The sequence below is a fragment of the Corvus cornix genome, chromosome 3 (assembly GCF_000738735.6).
Source record: "Corvus cornix cornix isolate S_Up_H32 chromosome 3, ASM73873v5, whole genome shotgun sequence".
NCBI classification, from domain to species: domain Eukaryota; kingdom Metazoa; phylum Chordata; class Aves; order Passeriformes; family Corvidae; genus Corvus; species Corvus cornix.
The window spans coordinates 25,957,895-25,980,744 of record NC_047056.1 but is presented as its reverse complement, the minus strand read 5'-3'; the positions used below and the strand labels follow the sequence as shown (position 1 = coordinate 25,980,744).

The 22,850-nt window shown below is 38.2% G+C and overlaps 1 protein-coding gene across 3 annotated transcripts in view; it reads right to left on the bottom strand.

The window, feature by feature from the left end:
• The window catches only part of PPM1B (protein phosphatase, Mg2+/Mn2+ dependent 1B), a 60,793-nt gene that overhangs the window by 31,120 nt on the left and 6,823 nt on the right, over positions 1-22,850 (bottom strand). For 2 of the 3 annotated variants that reach the window (XM_039568533.1, XM_039568535.1), the window contains exon 2: positions 4,426-4,569. The gene's annotated coding sequence lies outside the window, so the exon portion shown is untranslated. Of the gene's footprint in view, positions 1-4,425; positions 4,570-14,851; positions 14,968-22,850 lie in introns of those variants that run through there. The other variant, XM_039568534.1, reaches the window with a different exon arrangement.

The window sequence follows — 22,850 nt, the reverse complement described above, 5'->3', positions numbered from 1 at the left end:
CTATAAAAAAAGAATGACATTTCAAAAGAAAAAATGCTGCACTAGATATTAAAGATGTAAATGACAAATAAATAATCAAAGTATCTATGACAAACAATTTCAAAACTTACGGTAAGTGCAGGAAGAAATAACTTCTCCGGTTTAAGCAAAAAAAATAGAACTTTAGACTTGGTAGAACGCTCCTCTGTCTCCATCTTGCAGTGTCTCTCTAGTATGTGTTATGTGCACATACAGACTTTATGCAATACATGTGTCTACACACACTGCAGATAGTTTTGATTTTTGATCCCAGACAACTTGGTCTTACTTCTAACTTACTGACCTTAAAAATACTGGCACTACATGAATTTACATTAGGCCAGTAGCTATTGAAGCTTGGCTGTAACAGCTACTCTAACTATGTAGCCACAAATACTGTCAGAGTCAAACAAATGACTGAACCTAAGAATAAGATCTGAATATTTTACTTTCACTGAAAAATGAACTACATAGAAGAAGAGTTATTACCATTCCTAGGGTTTATTTGTTTGGAGGATTTTGGTTTGTTTTAAGGTAATCTGTGGCCGTGGGTGTTGCCTTTAGGAAGGATGTTAGCTGACCAACAATACTGACAAAAAGAAATTAAGTATCAACATAAAACTTCAATGTAGAGCCTCCTACCAAAAACTTTTCCTGCCAGGATGTTGTGAAAGAAGCCAAATAGGCTTCTAAACCAGGAATTTCAAAAAACTTTGCAAGTCATCCCCATTACCAGGTAGCATACATGCCTAGGAGCTACAGCTGTAATTTTTAAATTAACTTCAGCATCTCTATTGTTATAACAGTTAGGGGGCAAAAACCCAATAACAAAGATAAACAAAACACACCTTTCCCCCACCACACTACTTTTAAACCAGCAAGTTACAAAGGAGATGAAGATTTGAGAATGAACTTCAGCTATTTTGAATTGGTCTAGAGGCACAAAACAATCACAGGCGTAATTTAATGCTGTAGATTCACATCTATTTTCAATGTCAGTAGCACTACCTGAAAACATTACCACTTCTGCTCTGCCTCAGCTACTCACCACTACATTGTGCCAGCAATTTCTTTTCTTTCAGAACTGCTGGCTGAGATGTTTTTGACCTTACTCTTTGAACTGTTTCACTGAACAAGTGCAAAGTTAGCTTTAGTATTTCGAAACTTTGTGACTTTGACTGCAGTGGGTTTGGAAGCCAGCAGCTTAGACACCAGATCCAAGGGGGCTGTAACCTTCAACAGAAAAGACAAAAAAATACAAAGGAGCACCAGGAGCTAGGTTAAGGGCTATAACCTTTCTAGCTATGTTGTTAACACCAGAAAAACAAGCTTGTGATCCTTTCAGAGATTAATTTTATAGTCTGCTTTCTCGCACCTTACTAAAACATGGATGATGCTACTTAACTACAGATCTTCCAGCTCAGCTTATGTGGCAACCATCTGTCTCCCATGGACAAATTGCATACTTTATGCTGCGGCCTCTTATTTTTCTGGAATGCAGCTCAATAGGTACAAAGTTAGAGACCATACCTCAGACATTCAAGATGAACTTCACAAAAACCTTGAAAGTGGACTCCGAATCTAGCTTTCTAATCACAGCACTCACTACAAAGTCATCAGTGACCAGGTTGATGTATTTTTTAGCCACAGAACTTTTAGCATGCAGTTTCCTTCTTATTTAAGTCACAAAAGTCAATTTCACATAATTTCTGCGGCCAAATGAAAACTTTAAAAAAATCCAGTGCTTTTCTTAGCTACACAGAACCCTGTGCTTGCCTGTGTGACTTCTGATTATCAGCAGCCCTTATCTTGGATTAGCACTGCTGCTAGGAACTTAACTGAAGGAGTATGCAGTGTCATTCTCAGTAAGAAAGAGACTACTGTAGTCAATGTCATCTTTAATGTCACACATTTTAGGTTTTCAGGTAACATATTCAGCTGTTCTTTACCAAGGCTTCCTCCAAACACTACAAAGACTGGGAAATTCAATCCTGTTTGTTACCTGCAAACAGTTTATCAGAGTTACAGAGTAACTACACAAAAAATAATACATAACATAGGCAAATACCCAGGTTGGTTCACCAAATACAACAACACTGGGCCCAGACAATGCAAAGCACATTATTGCTGCCAGCACCTGCCCAGGCTGAAAAGAATGAAAGCTAAAGTCTTTAAAAGTAAATATAGCTCTGCCTAAGTCACCATTCATGCTCTTGTACCATTTTCTAGGAGTAGAAATTTGGTGCAGTGGCACTTCAGTGAAATGGGCCTAGCTGGTCAGTTCAGGTATTACCTGTCCAGGCATATGATCCTTGAAGTTACATTTTGTCCTTAACTCAAACCCTGCAACTCAGCGTGCCTTTATTATATCACCTGGAAGCCTGCACTGTCCTGCTGCCTATCCCTACTGACCATGCTATGACAAAATTTATATCCTATGATATTTTCTGAAATTCCTTGTCCGTATCTGCTCGTATTTCCTGTAGCCGATAAGCACGTTCTCATTTCATTACTGGGCTGTTCAAAACAGATGCACATGTGGCACTTGGATACGACAAAGCATTAACTTAGCATAAAAGTGATCCTTCGCAAATAAAGTTCATAATTATTTCTATGTAGAACTGCTGATTTGGTTTTCTAAATTCACTAAAACACCAAGTATTTTGAGTTAAATATAGTTTGCTCCTTTTCAATCATCAATCTAACAAACAGCAGCCAGGTTTTTACTACAGAAATAGCACCTCAGATTTTGAAGAAAAAGAACCGAAGTTTATCCACTACACTACTGGTATAAAACTGAAGAATTTTACTCAATAGCATGACACATTATGTCACTAGGAGTGAGTTCTCCCTGGCTCTAAATTTAGGCACTTAAGACAACTTTTCTTACCTTTTCCAAAGTCTGTTTACAAAAAGCTTCAGACATGCTTTCATGAGAATAGGGCAGCAATGAATCACCTATACATATCATCAATGACTTGTTCTTAAACAGGTCTGAAACACCAGAATAAGTGTTCTGCAGCAGGTCTGCAAAACCACAGTAAACCAATAAACCTTTATTTACATAATTGAGGGGTGATTTCTTGATTCACACAAAAATCTGAGGAAGCCAGACACAAGGGTTGGGCTGGATGAGTGCTAAAGGTCCACTCAAATTAAGTGTGACTTGCACAATGTAAGAAGGGTTGTGCCTTTTTACAACACGTTACATCACTGCAAAATAAGCACAGACATTAAATCAACACAACACTAACAAAAAACCTCAAAACAAACCACATTTGAACCCTTCTTTTATTTTAGCAGCAGAACAACCAACACCACCTCCTTGGCACAAACCTGTCACGGACTTACAACCTATGCATTATTAACTTCAGAGTAAGACAGACAGGACTGCTTCAGACCCACTGTCCGGACTCCTGCCTGTCACTACAGAAATGTGGCAAGCAACTCTTCCTGTCAAAGACACCAAAATGTGAATCAAGACTGAAAAACCTTAACTTGATCATAGTTCTGAAAACAGACACATGCAATAAAGCTATTTCAAAGACAGTCTTCAAAACACATAGTCCCGGTTTAAAAACAGAACTAAACCTTTCAGAAACAGACAACCCAAAACATGCAATCTCTATGACAGGTATTTGTGGTGATGTGGGTTTTTTTTCCATTACTGTGGTCTTATAGCATTGTAATTATCCTTTTTTAAAAAAGGATTCAAAGAACATTGACTCTTAGTTCCCTATACACGAGTTCAGAAGAAGGTGACAGAGTGTGACAAGAGTTCTCCATTGTCATCAGATAAAGTTAATGACAGAAAACCAGCAGCCAAAACATTTTCACTGACCTGGAAAAAAAGACATCAACCTTTATCCTTGAAAAGGTAATTCAAAAGCTGAAGCTACAGGGAACCTTGTACAGGAAATCTAGAGATTTTCTGTAACTGATTAAAACAGGTAATTTAAGTAGTACTGCTGCTGTTAGTGCATTTAAGGAAATACAGACCTTGTAGGGAAAAAAGCCACAGGCAGACAGTAAACTGATCTCAATCACAGTGGGCAAAACACTTAATGACTTTTACTGACACTGTACAGTGTGAGAACATAAACTTCTCCAAAATCTGGCTCAGCAGACATTTTAGGTGGTGAAAAATTACATTTCCCTGCCCCTCATTTATTAGCAGTGCTTTGTATTGCAACAGAAAGAACCTATACTTGAAATTTTATTTCCTCCCTGTTAAAAAAATAACAGTAAGCAAAATTCAAATACATTTAAAGAAGAAAAGACATCATTTTATCCAACCTGTTCAGAAACTTCCATTAAATCCATAGTCAATTACAAATTAAAAACACAGTCAAAGTAAAAGCAATGACATATTCCCACAAATTTCGAAGTGGCAGAATTCGTTCTTACCTGTAATTTTAACCTTGTCAAGGTTCTTGTTCACTGCTGAAGAATTAGTTTACATTCCTGCTGCCAAGAAGCACGTAACAGAATGACTTGCAAAATCTTGAGATAACAGTACAGGACACAACATCTGCTTTATTTTGGTATTTCCTAGAAAGAAACAAAGGAAGTAGTTAGCTACTCCGGATGGTATACAACAGATTTGTACATGAATTCTTTCATGAATACAACTTTTTCCTAAATAGAAGCGTTTGAACTAAAGCTGTGCCTGGACGTGCAAAGACCTTTCCGTAAACACTCTAAACATCATGTTCAAGATTTATGATAACAAAGAATCAGATTAATATTTTTCTCTGTTTCCCTCACCAACACTGACAAGCACTTAAAAAGTCATCAGCCTATTACCTGCCATTCAAGTCCCTAAATTAGTAACAGAAGGAATAGCTTTTGCATGCCTGCTAGCATCACTGCGCTGTCTTAATTTTATTCACCTACTCAGATGACAGAGTACACTCCTTGAGTGTTTGACAAGACTTAAACCCACCATGTGCAGCACGTGTAATTTGTGAGCTCTTTATTCAGCTTCCTTAGATGTAAAAATGCACAAGAGTTTAAAACAAAAGCAATAAGCTTCAATTGCAAAAGTATTTCAGATCCTCTGAAATAGGAATCATTACATTTCTTTAAAAATAGTTCCTATAAAATTAACCAGAAATTCAGCTTAAAATGTAGAAGTAGCAAATAACTAACAATTCAGATATGTGGATCAACAACAGCATCTACCCATTGTTTTGAACAGCATACAAATGCCCCAAATCCTTCATGGATCAGGGTCTACATATTCAATCTTATAAACCACTAGACAGTGGTTTATAAGATTGAATATGTAGTTAAGACTACAGAATTTAAGTCTTCTGTTAAGACAACAGAAGTTGTCTTAAGAGTACACTGGTAGAAGGAACTACTGAAGGAAAAACTCTGGATAACAGCCAGCTTTGTCTGGGGCAGGAGGGAAGTACAAGCCTTATTGTGACACTGAAAATTTTAAACTGATAAAAGCACTCTGATGAGCTGAGTGAGAGGAGACCTACCTTGACTTTAAGCCCACTGATGGAAGAATGGAGCTACAACATTTCATTATGGCTTGCCTCTTCCAGACACTCAACAGTGCTTTTCAACTACTAAAAAGTGTCATAAGCACAAAATTGCTCAAAAGGACTACTTTGCCACCTTTTGAAGAATTGCAGGAGTTCAGTAAGTTTTATGCCTGTAGCTCTACACTGCTGCAAGCCCTGTATTTTCCCCAGCATCCTCTCTTCTTATGCACCACAACAGGATGGATTGTTCAAGGAACCAAACTAATCCAGAAAAAGTCAATTATTTCCTGTCACTTGAGGTCTCCAAAACAGCTTAGGAAATGCCAGATCAGCCAAGTGTCAACGACAAAAATGCAGAACTGAGAGATGCTGCCAATTCATATTTGTTTCAAGTATTGTGTAACTACACCTTAAGCAGCACCCACTAAATCATTAATGAACTCTGAAAAAGTATTCTAAAACATTGTATTGGACTACAAGGCAAAAGCTCTCCCCAAAAGGTAACAAAGTTTCAGTAAAAAAGTTGTTTCCACATCAAGGAACTTCAGGGAATAAAATGAAACACACCCAGGGCAGATTCACAGAGTTCTGTGAAACAGCTTAACTGCCTCTTCTAAAACACACGGGGTTTTAGGGCACAGACACAGAACACGTGGCCAGGACACAGCTCCCTCCACGCACTGTCTCCCACCTTCAGACGACCCCGCCCAGCTAGGAGGGGTACAAGGTGTTTGCACCTGGAAGCGCTCAGGAGCCTCAGTGCTTCTGATGTTAATCCAGAGGCCTTTAAAAGCGGCAAACTCACAAAAGCAGCCCTTGGAAGATGAGCATTATGCTTTTCAAGGCAAGAACCTTGAGACCTCCCAGATTCTACAGAGGATGTGAGAACACTCCTTAAACAGGGATGACTTTTAGCCAGAAGGTTGCTTACAGTAGGGCAGATTCAAAAACAGGTATTTTGGGCTAAGAGCATTTACCTCAGAATATCATTGTATTTACACAAATTCTATGTACTCTATCTCACTTCTCAGAAGTGAGGAAAGCAGTATTCAGTGTCTCAAAACACAAAAGCACCCTAAGATATAGACTCCACCACTGAACATGGCATGAAGAAGGGACACTACTTCTACTTAATCTGCACAGTAGCAACCCTTACCTCTCCAAATCAGCTGCATGGGTTTTTTTCCCCTCAGTATGAAAAGACATTTAGATTCATTATAGAGCTTTGGGGTAACAAACCATTATATCTGGCTCCTAATAATTTGAGTGCCAGAAATGCTCACAATACACAAATGTAAACATCTTGTCCAGATTGCTCATCATAAATTACATCACAAGAATAAAGCTGAATGTGTCCTACTAAAGGCTTAACAAAGTTACAAGATGTATTAAGCATTTTATTTGGGCTACTTAAGTCTTTGTGTTATGTATAATATTTTAGTAGGACTGAGTTAGTTCAGTAAACTTTTTTGCTACTAAGTCACCAGCACCTTACAGTAGGATAGTTTTTAACTGAGAAAAACTTAAATACTCCTGGGCTAATAAAACATTTTAATTTAACCACGTTTACAGTACTTTCTTCAGAAGGTAAGACCAAAAGCCATCATAAGTAATTCACTGCTAAAGAACTAAACTCAATATTCCAAAAGAAGCACATTAAAAAAGACACAGTCCAGAGAGATTTGAAGAACCCCATCTTGTTATATTACGGAGTGCAGGCATCAAATGCTGGCTTTCCTGATGATCAAATACACACTTAATAATGCTGGTAGCAAAGCACTAATGATCCTCAGGCTGAATCCTAATGTTCAAAACAAACAAAACCACTACAACATCCAGTTCTTTGCAAGTTTCCAGACTCTGGTCAGAGAAGTACCAGAAAAACAATGTGTTTATTCTGCCTCACAACCAGCTAGACCTGAACACTGACCTTTCATGGATAACCAAATCATTGCTGCTTTAAAACAAGCAAACAAACAAACCAACTCACTGACTGAACATCAACAGAAAGCGCTATAATCTGATGCGCCCTGATCCACCCTATGACAGCACAATACCACCACCGCCAATATTGTCCCCCAGAACTGTAAACTGGGTCACACACACACACACTAAAAGATTTTGCAGAAGTAAAAGACAGAAAAAGGGAGAAAGAAAAGAGCAGCAGTGTATGCCAAAGGTTAGCTAGGAAACTGCAACCTACCAAGTGCATGTTTCCAACATAGAGTAAACCTAAAACAACATCCCTTTCTTGAAAGAGGCATTCACTGGGCTACCTGACTTTTTGGGGAAGGTGAGAGCACATACCAGGGGAATGCACATTCATGTAGTACCTATATATATTATTGTACCAATATGACAAAGCCAAAACTAAACCAGGAGTTATTTTCTGCTTGCTTACTTGATACAATGTACAACTTCCACCCTAAAGAGAGAGTTGTTAATCCATTGTAATAAAAGGATAATGAATTCTCTCTACGTTTGCCAAGTGGTTCTTCATTCCATACAGAACTAAGACTGAACAATGTCTTGATTTGTGATTCTGTTGTGAATCAACCAAGATTGAAAAAAGTCTTGATTTGTGGGTTTGTGGGTGTGGGGTTTTTTGGTGATTTTTTTCCCCCCTTTTCAAACATGGAAGCTGCACTGAAACATTCACATTAAACAGTTAAAGTAAGGAGAACTAACTAAAATTCAAAACTAAAAACTCTGTGAAGCAATTTATCCTTTTTGAAGCAGTTAATATTATGGTTTTGAAAAAATCTGCAAAAGTATCCTTCCACTGTGTTTTAGAAGTAAAACCCAGAACTTCTTGAAAAGCTAAATGCCTTGAAATAAATTTACTTGGGGTCCCAAAGTTTAGTTCAGCAAGTTGAAGTTTGCAGTTCAAACTTCTACAGCCAGTTAGTAATTTAAACTATTAAATGATGAATTCCCAACAGGAGTACGCTGGTAGACCCGTATTTCACACTCACCTGAAAGCTTGATAATATCATGGACTTAGCATTCTAATTAGGTCCATACTTCTAAACTTCACCTCACAAATAATCAACAGCATCAGAAAGCTCCTTTTTGATACATCTTACAAACGATATTCTAAACCTTCTTCCTGCAGACCTGTCTTTAATACATATTTGCACTTCTGTAATTCTGAAATTCTCTGTGACTCACTTTCAGGTTAGCTTTAGATCAGTAAATTCACATTACGGCTGTGTGGATATCTTCGCAGCAATGGTAGCTTAAGTGATATTTGCTCTCAGCAGCCTGTTCTCGCTCCACGCCCTGTGGCTGAGTAGACACACAGAGAGCTACGCTGGTACAAGTGAATGCCTGAAGCAGAGACTGTGCATCTGGCTGATGAGGAAATCAAACTTTGTTGAATTATACAAGCAGAAGATGAAGGAACAAAAGCCAGCCTTACTGGAATTCAGAATGCACGTACACAATCTGCATTTCCCTACTGGGAGATCACTGGCAAGCACTTACTCCTCTGTTCCTCTGTAACAGATCACAGTAATGCTTAGCACAACTCAAGCAGAGAAATGTGGAATCATCTCCATCAGTTATGCTGGGCAGCTTTGCAAACAGACAGCTTTAGGAAGAGAGGAGGCTAAAGAGCACAGCCATCTAACACGCTTCAGCAAAAACACCCAAGTACAAAACACTTTCATTTTCAGCTATCTGACCTTTAGCTGAACTAAGGAGAAGGAAGTACCCTCAAGAGTTAAAATGTATTCCATTTATATGTTAGTTTTCTTTAAAAAAAACCCTCAACTGAAACAACAAAGCACAGCAAACAGAGGACTTTTACTCTGAACAAACATGTTTATTGGGGCTGCTAGGACTTTCTAGAGAAAAGCTTGCAACAGTTTCTAACTAGCTTTTATCTTACCTTACATAATCGCAGTAAAGTAAAGTTCTAGATAGACACTATGCCTTCCACAGCAGTCCAGGAGTCACAGAGAAAGAGATGTGTTTGTATTCTATATGGGCTTGTGTTTCCCCTTGATGCAAAGAGCAGGGTCTACAATCATTCATCTTCCTGATGGGGATTCAAACTTCAGTTCAGACACACCAAAGTGATATGCATGGGAAACCTAAGATCATGTTTACTATTACTGCAGTGCCTATAATTTGAGCACATTGTTACAGTGTTTCTCCATGAGGCAAATTTAATATCACATTACTAGCTAGAATACCTGGGTAGCAATACCTAATGAGTCAGTTTGAAAATATCTGTCCATTTGTCATCTTTGTTAACATCTAGCTTTCAAACTGATGTTTTAAAAAAATACAACCACAATGGGTAGACTACTTAGAATTTGTAAATGCCCATCTGCACAAAACCAGCCTGAGCACCGGTCAGATGTTCAGAGATAGAATCCACCACACCTGTCACCTGATAATATTACAAGGCACATCTCTTCTGAAGTCCTCTGGGCCAAATCAGCATGTCCCTAAACCACACCTCACTTCACAGTCTCATCCACTCTACCTACTATAGCACTATTAAAGAGCATCTAGAGTCTGTCACTCCTTTCCGTAGAAGAGCAAGGTGTTAGCAAACTAGAGTAGTTTTCGAATTCAGAAGAAATCTTGACAATAAAAACTTTCTCTGTTGATTATGCAATAGAAAAGGCTTAGCCCTTTCTAGTTAAGCCTTTCAAAGATGGCAGCTTAAGCACAAAACCATAGAAAACTCCTACAGAATCACTTGTTAGCAAAATCAGAGTAATCAACATGGTTCAGATCAGTTAATTCAGTAGCAAGTACATGCTTTTGGATAACAAAGAAACTCCATTGTTACAAACTCCATTGCACTGTAGGATAGAGAGGTAAGAAACCTGACATAATTGTATAATTTCATTACTAAGATAGCAAAGGTGACTGAGCTACAAAATTTTAAGATGCTTTAGCTGTAGGTTACAGTCAAAGTCTGATAGTTTTCAAAAGATTAATATCCTTCGGAGTGTCTCGTATGAAACAGTCACAAGAGGAAAGAACAGATTATCTGGCTACCTTGACTAATTCCTCTCTGAACAGTATTCAGTGATTTTTAAGCCAGAGTCCTCAAAAATTAATATTTATCTGGGTAGAGAACCTCACCCTACCTCCTACTGGCTACCAATGCATTTAGAACAGATCAGCTTTTGCACCAAGTCTTGCTATCATTGAAGCCAATTAGGAATTTTTTATCCTCAACACCACATCTTAAATTTCTGCTGTTTCTGATGCAAAAAAAAAGCTTAAACCTGGTTTATACATGTCTTTTTGGACAGATCCTGTATTTAAAACAAATATCCCACAAAGGATTCTCAAAGGCACAACAGCATCACATTTTGTCTATTAGGGGAATTAAGCCATTAAAATACATGCATGCCAACTAATCACATTTTTCCCTCTCTTACAAATGATACATACAACCCTACGTGTGACCATGAGTATATCCAAAATTTAGAAGTAATTTAAACTCCACAAAGTGGGGTGAAAAATAAGAAAAAAATATCAAAATAACAGTACTTCAGTTAGCACCAGGTACAAAAAATACAGCAAGAATTCACTAGTGCTGGTATGCTTGACAGTGACCGAAATCAAGCTGTATCAAATTTAGAAAGAATAATAAGAATGGGTTTTTATTTCTTTATATATGATACCAGCGATCAGAGAAAGGACCTCCTCTCTCTAAGGTTCTTCCTCATCTTCTAACAGTAAGTCTTCAGGTATAAATGCACTAGAACTGAATCATCACAGCAGATTTAAAAAAAAAAAAAACTTGGCCACTGCTGATGTGCAGACAGTTACAGAAGGCATAAATTCTCTGCCACACTACTTAAGACACTTGGATCTATTTGTGGCTTTTTTTAGCCATGTTACCACTTGCTAAATTTATATACATCAGGAGTTAAATTAAATGCAAAAAAGGTCATTCAACACCACAATAAAATCACCAGCATGTTCAAATTGGTAACATAACGAAACCAGCAGTACAAGCTGCCAAATATTAAGAGTTATGATGCTATAGGCATTTTAATGTTTACTGCAAAGCACACAGCTTGGAAAGAGAGAATTCAAGCATCTGTTATGTCAACTCACAGCCTACATACACAATCTTTCAAAAGAAGTAATTTAAGTAATACAGGAACTGAAGGCTCCAAATAGGAATTGTTACAATACATAGTTATTATTATATCTCCATTACAGTTTTAGAACATTTTTTCCCTTTGTCTCTTCCATGTTAAGATGCTGCTTCTAATTACTAGCAAAGTTACTTCAGTAACAGCACTGTATTACTACTAAGACAAACAGCACTTAGAAATGTAAAGGCAATTAAAATTTAACAGGGTCCATTTGTTTAGAAAGTAATTTCCTTACTGCTAACACACATTTATCACCTTCCCAAATCAACCTGATTTGATTAATTTCAAATAAGGCATATCTCCAAGTATTTTTAAGGCAGTTATAAACAAACACTGAAGAGAAGCAGCTGATCGTACCCAATATATGACTATGTACTCTAACACTGTAACAGAATCAATATACCTGTAGTCACATGATATTCAATTGATAGTATGGTATAGAAAGTCATGTTTCAGATCAGAGATGACTTGTCAATACTAGTTCAGAAAACACACTACTCCTCTCCCCCTGCTCTTTTACAGGATGCTCTACTTTTCCATCAGGCTAGAGAAACTTTTTAAGAAGTCTAATTTAAAAAATTACTATCTCTAGGAACTGCAGAGTGAAGCAAATTTCCATTACCTTTTTTTCTGGCAGCAGCCTCCAGTATCATTACCTGGACACATGGAATCTTTTTCAGGTGTCTGCATTGAGGCTATCTGAACTGCTTCACTTGTCATCTAAACAGAGGAGTACTTGGCAAGAAGCAGCCACTTGGCAATTTACAAGCTTAAAAACTCAAAGTTTTGTCCAATTCAGACTGCAACACATAATAAGTCACTTGGATTCACTTTTAATCAATAGTTTAAACTCTCAATTTGCAATATATATTGCAATGCTGAAGTTTCAGGTCTCTCTACTGAGTAAAAACTGTTTTAATTTTGCCACTATACAAGTATCACAATACATGTTGAACTATACCTGCAAAAATTCAAACGGCAATTTTATCAGCAAGAATGCTAAAACTAACATACAAGAAAGAAGATCATGCCAGTTTTCAAGAAATCAATATTAGAGAAGGTGCTTAAGGGCATTACAGGCAGTCAATGCAGTAATGATAGACTTGACAGCCAAAAGGATTTCGGGAAAGTTAGCATGTTAATAATTCAACATTCGCTTTATGCTACTCATCATTTCAGACATCAGCTGCAGGCAAATTTGGATAACACAGATTAAGACACCATCTCCAGCTCCACCAAAGGTTACTACTGCTCCTGTACACTGCTGGCTCTGAGACACACCCTTGCTGGACTGAATAGTGATGGGAACATCTTAGCACAAAGACACATTAAAAAAACATATTAACTGTAGCAAGGGGCAAACACCCTACTCTGCCATCCCATTTATGAGACAACTTGTCAAGACATTTTAATATTATTTCTATATTCCAAAGCTCACATTTATCACTTTATTACCACAAAGCTTAACCAGCATGTATTCTATACCAGCATAACAAACCATCTAGATCAAACTAGGAAACCATAAAATAATCATGGCACACTAAGGAATACTCTTAAGTATTCAGGCATTTGCAGAATGACAACTGAAAGAATCAGATGAATTTAGCGGTTTAAAAGAAAAGCAGACAATTAGCTTGGGGATTACACAAATAATTCAGTAAAACCTACTACATAAAGAACAGATCCTCAGCCACAAAAACTCAGAAACAGGTACGTGAATAGAAGACTGCTGATCTGAGCTTTCAAACGGATGCTGAACGCAGCACAATGAACGCCAATTTCAGTGGGTTTCCACCCCCCCAAAAACTGAAGAGCTAGCATTAGGCAACCAGCTGCCTAATGCAGGGCTACTTATACATTAATCCCCAAAACATCTCCCACACTCTTCTGAATGTCTCCAAGATCTCTTCTATGACTGGAGACCATGGCCGTGTACTCTCTTTTCTGTGCAAATACCATCTCTGTAAAGGGATAGCTATGTGCGTCTCCATTCTTCACAGAGTGGTTTGAGTTGGAAATGACCTTAAAGATCACCTAGTTCCAACCCACCTGCTGCAGGCAAGGACACCTCTTACTAGACCAGGTTGCTCAAAGCCCCATCTAACCTGGCCTTGGACACTGCAAGGGATAGGACATGCACAATTTCTCTCGGCAACTGACTCCAATGCCTCACCACCCTCACAGTAAGAATTTCTGCCTAGTATCCAATCTAAACCTACCCTCTTGCAGTTTAAAGCCATTACCCTTTGTCCCATCATAGCACACCCCTGTCAAGTTTTCTTGTAGGCCTCCTTTAGGCACTGGAAGGCTGCTGTAAGGTCTCCCCAGAGCCTTCACTTCCCCAGCCTGAACAACCTCAACTCTATCAGCCTTTCTGCATAGGAGAAGTGCTACAGCCCTCTAATCAGCTTCACGGCCCCACACATGTATGTGTGTGCGTGTGCACGCAAGTGTGCGTGCGTGTGCGCATATATCCTCCGCTATTCCCTGGGAGTGGTGTGGGAATGACACAACAAACGTTATTAACATTTTGTTAAACTGTGCATGGAAGCTGAAGGCAACGGCATCTCTGCTGAACGACGCTAATGGCTCTTACCATCTGATCATGCTCTAACTTGCAGAAAGGTGACAACTGTGCAGGTGCTTGAAGCTATGGCTTTATTAAAAGAAATGCATCTACCATTTTCTCCAAAACACAGCAAACTTGCCCTCTGAATTCCAATTATTTCCTGATATTTTGAAAGTGACCAAAACATTACTAAAGAGTGTGTTCACTCTCTACATTCACAGAGAATTACAATAAGCTCAGCACAGGGACCACAAAGTAAACAAAGAAGAGTTACTAAGACACTGCCAATTTAATAAGACATTCCATATCATGCAACTTAGTGTATCAGTTTTATAATTAGCAGCACCTATACTACCCAAAAGACAGCTCTGCAGTAAACATTAGCCACAAGTAGCAACCTACTTGACTATTTTAGTTAAGGAACACAGCCACAACTAGCTTATATACCTCTGATCATTAGTGCATTTCAACAGAAATATGCAGAAGTATTTAATATTTAATAAAGAGTCATAACATTCTGCAGGAATAGTATAATACACAAGCCAAGAACTCATAAACAGTACCATTTTGCCAAGTCTCAGTATTCATGCTTTGTGTCATCTGATCACGGACAATTTTGAAAGTCTTACCTTGAACGCAGTACAAAAGTAAAATTTCTTCCAGATCTTTGTCTTTCTGATAAAGATTCACTTTAGAGACTCTTCCTTGCATATTAGGGGTGAATAAAGCAGAAGAGCCTGTGAGTCTGAAAGCAGTAAGATGGAAGAATTGACCAACTTCTCTCCTAGTTCAACACAATACTCAATAAAATCTCTAATTCAACTGTTCAATAATAACAGCTAAACTGAAATTAATAAACTCCATGAACCACTGGAAGAGGCCAAGTTAGTCAAGAAGTTCCTATTTGTCTATGGCAATGCAGCCAAACACCGCATGACTGCTTCTCACTCGTTAAAGATGAAAGTATGAAGTGATCTAAGATACCAACTATTCCATGGCAACTACTTGCCAAAAAACTCCCACTTTCAATACGTACCACCTTTACAGATGTCATGTAAGCACATCCATTTCCAAACCAGGGATACGTAAACCACATGGCAGAGAGACCCTGCCTACATTCATGTGTACGTTATGCATGTTTAAGTGCAGAGATAATGAGGAAGTCTGGCATACCAATGCAATTGTTTACAATAATATACCCACATCCTGGATGCAAAGGAAAAGAAAGATGAAAAGCTGAGATTCTAACTTACTTTAAAGCACAGAAACCCTGACAAGGTAGCCTGTTACTAGCTGCTCTAGATTTTTGAAAATATACAACCAGAAACACCCTAAGCTTTCTTGGTTACAAGAAAGAAACAAGGCTGCATCTCCTCAAACCGATGAGAAGGGCTACCACAGTTAAACCCACCCCACCTTCACAGACCTTCAGAATATTATTTCTCCACCAAGAATCTGACTAAAGCATTGTCTGTTCTGAAGACTGTCTACATGTAGCATCTAAGATGACAGTTCACTTCCCTCTTTGTCCAGGTTTGTGAAAACAAACTAATCTCAGAAAAACTGAGATTTAGTTTCATTATCCAGCATCTTGCTTACCCCTCCCTCCGTAGCAATTTCTAATGCTCTACAAATCACCTTGTTTTACCACAAGGTTCAGAATACCAAAGGCAAATAAGACAAGACATATTGATAACTACAATGTTCTAAAACATCATCTTTGACACTGAAAAAGAGTATTTTTCCGTACTTAGATTAAATGTTTATTCAATGAACGTACCTTGCTTATTCCAAGCCTACTCAATAGGCAGATTCCAAGTAACTACTGCTTAATATCAAAAACAGTCAACAAGAGTAAGTCACTATATTAAAACTATTTTACTTAGTAGACAGTAGACCTTTGAGGAGCTCTGGTTGTAACTGCTGTCCAGACAGAGTATGAACCATTGGCCACCTACCCTTTAAAATAACTCCTCAACCAGTTTTGATTTGTCTTGTCATCCTCCCAACTGAGACTGTAGATAGGAGTATGCTGTGGGACACCAAAACGTCTTGCTACAGTCAAAATAAAAAAAAAAAAAAATCACTGCTCTACCCTCAGCTGAAGACCTAGACAGAAGGCAGTCAGGTCAGTCAAGCACGACTGACCCCTGGTAAAGCTAGGCAGACTGAAAACAGTCACCTTTTTCAAAAATGTTTTCCTTGTTTTTCTACAGATTTATATAAACTATTTACTGATAGTGCTATCCAAATAAAGCAGCATTTAGTGTTTTTATTAAGTGAAACAGAAAGCTTTCTTTATTATATCATAGCAAGGATGCCTGAAACAGAGAACAGGAACCATTTCTATGCTTCAACAATTTGCAGAATTCAAATGCTCCAGAGCCTAAACACAAGAACTCTGTGCATAAAAAAAAAAGCAGGTCTCAACATGTGAAACACAGCCATCAAACAACTGAGTTTCTGGATAATTTTCAAGGTATCTGGCTACAAGACAGTCAATAGCAGAGGTTATAAAAGGGAAAACTTGGTCTTTGTTACTGTATCTAAAATTTATTACAGAAACAGGTGGCTGAGAAAGAGAAGACAAAGAAGTGGAAAAGAACAGCAAATGACAAAGAAAACTCAAAACATGTTTCACAATGGACATTATAAAGCATTTCTAGAATTCAGATTGCTTCCATCTTTTCAGACAGCTTGAATTTCTCCCCAACCATATTTCAAGAAACCTCCAAAACTGAGTGAATACGAAAACTCCTGGACGCAGAATCAGCCAGTGCCTGACAAACAACTGCAAACTCTATTCTTTACTAGTGATGACATTACTCATGTTTCACCCAAAATAGTTCAGTCCCTTTGCAGTTCATCAAAACTTAGGCCAGAAACAGGCAGTGGGTAGGATACTCTAATGGCACATTAAGTGGTGACCAACACCACGTGGATGAGCTGAGGCAGTCCTCCTATCCCCTAAGGATATTTGCAGATGTGACAAAATGCACAGAGAAACAGCTTGACTTGCTCAGAAACTTTCTGACTAACTCCTTATCATGACCTTTGCTACGCAAAGTTTTGGTTTCTGTTGTATTCCCGTGTACCTACAGATATTCTTGTCAGCAAGCGCTGGTATTTAATTAAACTGGAATGACTACTATGAAGGGAGTCATATAAACATCTGTAGCAGGCTGTGCATTTGGAGAAAATCCAAAAGAGGGGATGGACCTTTTTAATTTAGTTATAATAGATGCTTTAATGTCAACACTCAGTTGCATGCTCTTTTACTTTAGGACTGAAACATGGCTGGTGACACTGCGAACACTGTCACAGCTATGTGACTTCTCTATGGTCTTCTCTTCATCAGCAGTAACATTCCAAGTATATACAGAACTTCCATTCACAAGATAGGTCATCAGATATCCAAACCACCAGTGTCAAGAACCAACATTAATAACTACACAAGAACCTCCTTTGAAACACCTCAGCATGCAGTCTCACAGTAAGTTAGGCTAAGCTGAACTGATAACAGCTGTAAGCCCACCCCCTATCATGGGTAGCTTCTACCCCAACTTTGGCATCAGTAGTTGCTCTCATATCCTCATGCAGCAAGCTGATTCAAGAAGCTAAACTAAGAGAAAATTAATCTCAGCAATATGTACCCAACATACGCACATGACCCAACTCTTACCACGAGATGAGACAAAGCCAAGTTATCAGCATGAGAAGAGGAACCTGCACATGGTCAGAAGCAGAAAACTGCAAAAATACAACAGCACTAATATACTTAGGTAATTATACAAGAACCTCTTCCTTAATCAAAGTCAGGACTATGAGTGGGTTCCAGAAGCAAATGTCTGAGTGCATGCAGAGGCCTAGCAAAACCTCTCTTTTCTATACTGTGTCAACACTGAAAGGCGGTGAAAAACCAAACTATTCTACGGACCTTTAACTAAAGAGAGGAATACCAGATACCAACTAGGCAGCATGCAGCAGAAATCTGTTTGGGTAGAGGGGATGAACTCCTCATAATGAGAGACAAACCAAAGCTATACCATGTACGGTAAATGACTCAGCTTCCAAGAAGATGCTATACCCATTGTTTTTAAACAGCTGCAAAAAGTAACAGCAGTGCCTGGCTGACAAGGAAGCTGATGTAGTGCCCAGCACTCTCACCAAGGTAGCATAAGATTTAATGACTAGAAACCAACGCAGAGAAACTAAGCTTCAACTGAATTACACGCTAGTTACATGAACTCTGCCATCTATAGAATTTTGAAGGCACTACCCTTTGACAGTTGAGCATAATAAGCTTTATTGCTATTTTCCCTCTTAATGTAAAAATTAATCTGGGTCACATCAGCTCACTCTTAACTTTCCTTCTCTGAACAAGGCAGTTCAGTCAAAGTACATCCTTTCAGTCATCCAAGGACTTTTCAGGAATCTTCGCTTCTTCAGCAACAGTGATCCAAGTCTATCAGTGCCATGACACCTTAAATCCATAATGCACTAAGTTTTCCACTATCTGCAGGACTTTTTACACAATTCAGGGTGAAAAAACCCAACAACTTGCACAGTTCAGGAAAAAGCACTATAGACTAAATCTTCTCTCGTTCCCCCCGTCCTTCTCAAGAGTGGATTCAACAGGAGAAAATGAGCCCGAAGAAACCAAATACAAACAAAAATAAGGTCAAAAATGACGACTAACAGCAAGAAGCTCTTCCCCATGTCACCCAGCAATGTCAGTGGTCAATTTTTACTTTTGGGGTTTTACTCATGCCAGTACCAAGAAGAGTCAGGATACCTCTGAAAGGCAAGCAGAGGTAGTGGCAGGCAGCAGAACTTGGTAATAAAAGGCAGTGCAGTGTATGTACTGATAAAAATCTTTAACATGATGAACAGACGAATGAACAAAAAACAGATCCCCACGATGAGAGCAAGAAGGAATACTCCTCAATGAATACTGTGCTCTGCCTACTCAAGTATTCTCTGGATTAGCTGAAGTTTTCAGTTAATTTATGTAGTAAGTTCTTTAGAAAGCATTGTAGTTTTCCTCCTTACTAAGAGCACCACTTTTCATGCCCTCTCCTGACTTAAACTTCAGTTTCTGTCTTGCAGTAACAGTATCAGACTTTGACTCAAGGAAAGGAGAAGATAAACACTAACTGGAAAAAAACCAACTTCTGACATTGGAACAAAACGAAGAACTTCCTTCTGTGCAGAAGAAAGTTTGCTCACAGGCCTAGTTTACCACTTCTTATTGTACTAGCAGTAGCTTAAGATGCCAACTACTAAAAAGAAGAGAAATAGCAGAAAAGGGTGATGGAGTTTTCAATACATCGTTCTAGGACCATTACCTGGCTTTAGAAAGGCTTTAAGCACAAATCTGACAACTCATTACAGACCTAAGCTGCCACATGTGCTTTGTATGCAGGAGTTTGTTTTAATCAGTGCTTCAATAAACAAACAAGACCTTTGGAGGAAGGGACAATGGGGAGAGACCTATTAACAAGTTTTCCACATTAGCTTCCTATTCTTTGTGAAACCTGACAATATAATCAGGTTTCGAGTCCGGAGAAATCTTAAGACACTTTTCCAGAAAATTAGTTACTTCAGCTATGGCATTGCTACCCCAAGTTTTTGTTTATACAAAACACATCTGAATCTCCTAAGCCTGAACAAATCAAAACAGTGAAAAAAGATCACTTCCAGAAGTAACTGAACCCTACATTCCCTCTGTACAGATTCAGAAATACAGAAAACTTCAGACTGAGAATAGTCTGGTTATTAAATACATCTGTGAATATATGGTATTTTTCAAGGAATTTTTTTTTTCCAAATATGAATTAATAAAGTACAATTGCAGAGTACCTTCCAGAGTGACATTTTTCTAACCATGTTAAATTCTGTTTCCTGTCATTGGCACTGCACACAAGCTAATTTCAAGAATTCTGAATTATACCAGAATTTTGTTTCTTCTCTTCTAACTCCAGAACTAAAGCACCATTTTCACCTCATGTTAAAAAATCATGAGAAACTGTTTCAACCGTTTGTAGTCTTATCCACTTCCCTCCAAAAGTCAGATATGCTAAGTTGACAGCATTCCTTTTTTTCTTTAAATTAAGATAATACTGTAACAATAGTCAAAAGCACAAAATAAGCTGTTTTGGTTAACAACAGCTACTATATTGAGTTTATTAAATATTTTAGAGAAGTTCTCTGGCCTACAATTACTTGTGTTTGGTGCATTCTAGTTAAGAAATTGAGATGTCATCCAATTGGATTTAATGTTACAAACTAGGTATCGATCTTCAACAGCTCTTAACTGCCATTACTTTCACACTCAAATACTGTAAGAAGACACAATAGTATAGGCATGGTTTAGCATAAGAAACCAAAGGCCAAACAAAAGTAAAATAAAGTTATTGTTTACTATGATATAAAATTAAGATACAAAACACCATTGTCACTATAGCAGAGTCCTATCTTTTCCTTCCCCACCACACACAAGCCTAATTATTATTTCAATTTTAAAACACAGGAAAATGTCAAACTATCAACTTCTACCACTTATGGAAAAACAGATGAGCTCTCAAGGCCTGCCTGCAGAGGAGACTGCACAGCTATTTGACTCTAGCAAACACTGTGAAACATCTCTTTCCAATGTAATCATCCACAAAAGTGGAATGCTTGTCTTTTCCTTGATCCCACAAATTACTTGTAAGAGACAGACACACTGAACTGCTTCCAGTTTCTTTACACTGCAAGAGATGCACAGAATCTAAAAGAGGGCTAGTCGGAAAACTCACACAAAGCAAACAATTCCTATTATTAATGCATTTTTTTAAATGACTGAATGCTTATGAACTGGAGGTTATCTTTTGAACAGCAGTTTGAATTGTGGTGCACTTACAGAGCATTTACAGAACAGGTTTCACACTATCCTCTTACTCCCAGCTCTAGCTATTGTTTTCACAACATTGTTTTCATCTTATGTATAAAACCTCTATTATTTGAAGTATTGTGCACAACCTTCTACTTGTTTAGATAAGTACTCCTTAGAGTAACATAATCAGACACAACCTAGACTTACGGAGGAGTCCAATAAATTCATCCACCAGCGTAAGCAATCAGCAAAGAAAAGAGCAGGAAACACATTATCTCAGAGAAAAGGAAAAGTGAAACAAAAAAACCTCTTGCTGTAATGTGTCTCCTGGAAAAGTGATAAAGGCACAGAAAACATGACAGCCTAGTAAATGGATAAACACCCCACCTGAGGAGTCCATTTGATACAAGTACAGGCAGTAGTCCCACAATTACTGAATAACACTCATTGAGTGTAAATCCCACCTGTAATTAGACATTGTTAATAACCTCCTTAGAGGCGCCACTTCAGTTCTTACTGACAACACCCAAAGTGAGGCATTTGTGAGCCTTAACAGCCTGTACTGTGCACTGGGGCTCTCTTGAGCTAGATGGAGCTGCTTTACTTTCCAAGATGAAGGACTGAACACTACCTGAGGGAGTAAGTGGACTACCTCTGCTAAGACTGGATTCGAATTTTACAACAGCTGAAATAAAAAAGAACTTCATGTTTCCTTTGAACATGCACACTAAAAAACACTTTTTAGTGAAAAGTCAGCTATGAACAATTTTATCAAATGTTCCACAGAGAACCAAGCTTAATCTCAGACACCAGAAGCCAGTGCCTGCAACTAGTACCGTATCTAAAGTGAGGTCTTGTGCACAAGCTGGTATGCAGAGCACCTTCTGACCAGGGTAAGATTTTCCTCTCGGGAACTAGAACAAATAGTACGGACATTTTATTATTATACTAGGGAAAGAGAGCAGGAGAAGAAAGGACACAGAAAAAACCCAAAGTATGTGCTACATTCACCTTTCATACCTTTACAGAAGCTCTCTGAAGGCAGTGCTTAGAGTATAGATTCACTTCAAACAGAAGCAAAAGGAACAATTTCTTTAGCTTTATACACGGAAGACAGAACTCTCAAAACAGCCCATGGTACCACATAGTTTCAGTACAGTACTTCTCATCTGAAAAGTTTCAAAGCACATTACAGTTTCAGCAGTTTTTCAAGGTCACAAGGGCAATCACAAACAGTGAGTTTGTGTCCCTGCCCCCTCCACTTGCTAATCCACCACCCTCTAAGTCCAGTCTAGCCGTACCCCAGAGATTTACACAATGTCAAAACCCTCATTCGCTTCTCTCCTAGAATCATGGTCCAAAACTACTATATGTGGCACCATATATACATCTGCAATATACAAAGGCAACTTTACACCTGTCGATATTTAACAAGCATGTTTAATACTCTGAAGAATTTTATCTATCTTATAAAGAAGAGATTTTTAGCATCTCTTAAGAAGCTGCCATGAGGAACACAATTTCCTATTTCTAGACAAGTTGCCTGAAATGTTATGGGGGATATACTTTTAACTCTTCTGGAAGAAACTTTAAACAGTGGTAATTATTTTTTAAAAACAAACAAACACACAAACAGTAAAACAAAAATAATATCAGTGGAAAATAAAATAAAACCCCAGCAAGCCAAGCTATAGCGTGTATTCTTTGTGTCCCCAGAGTCTCACTGAAACACAACTCAAAAGTTTACACAA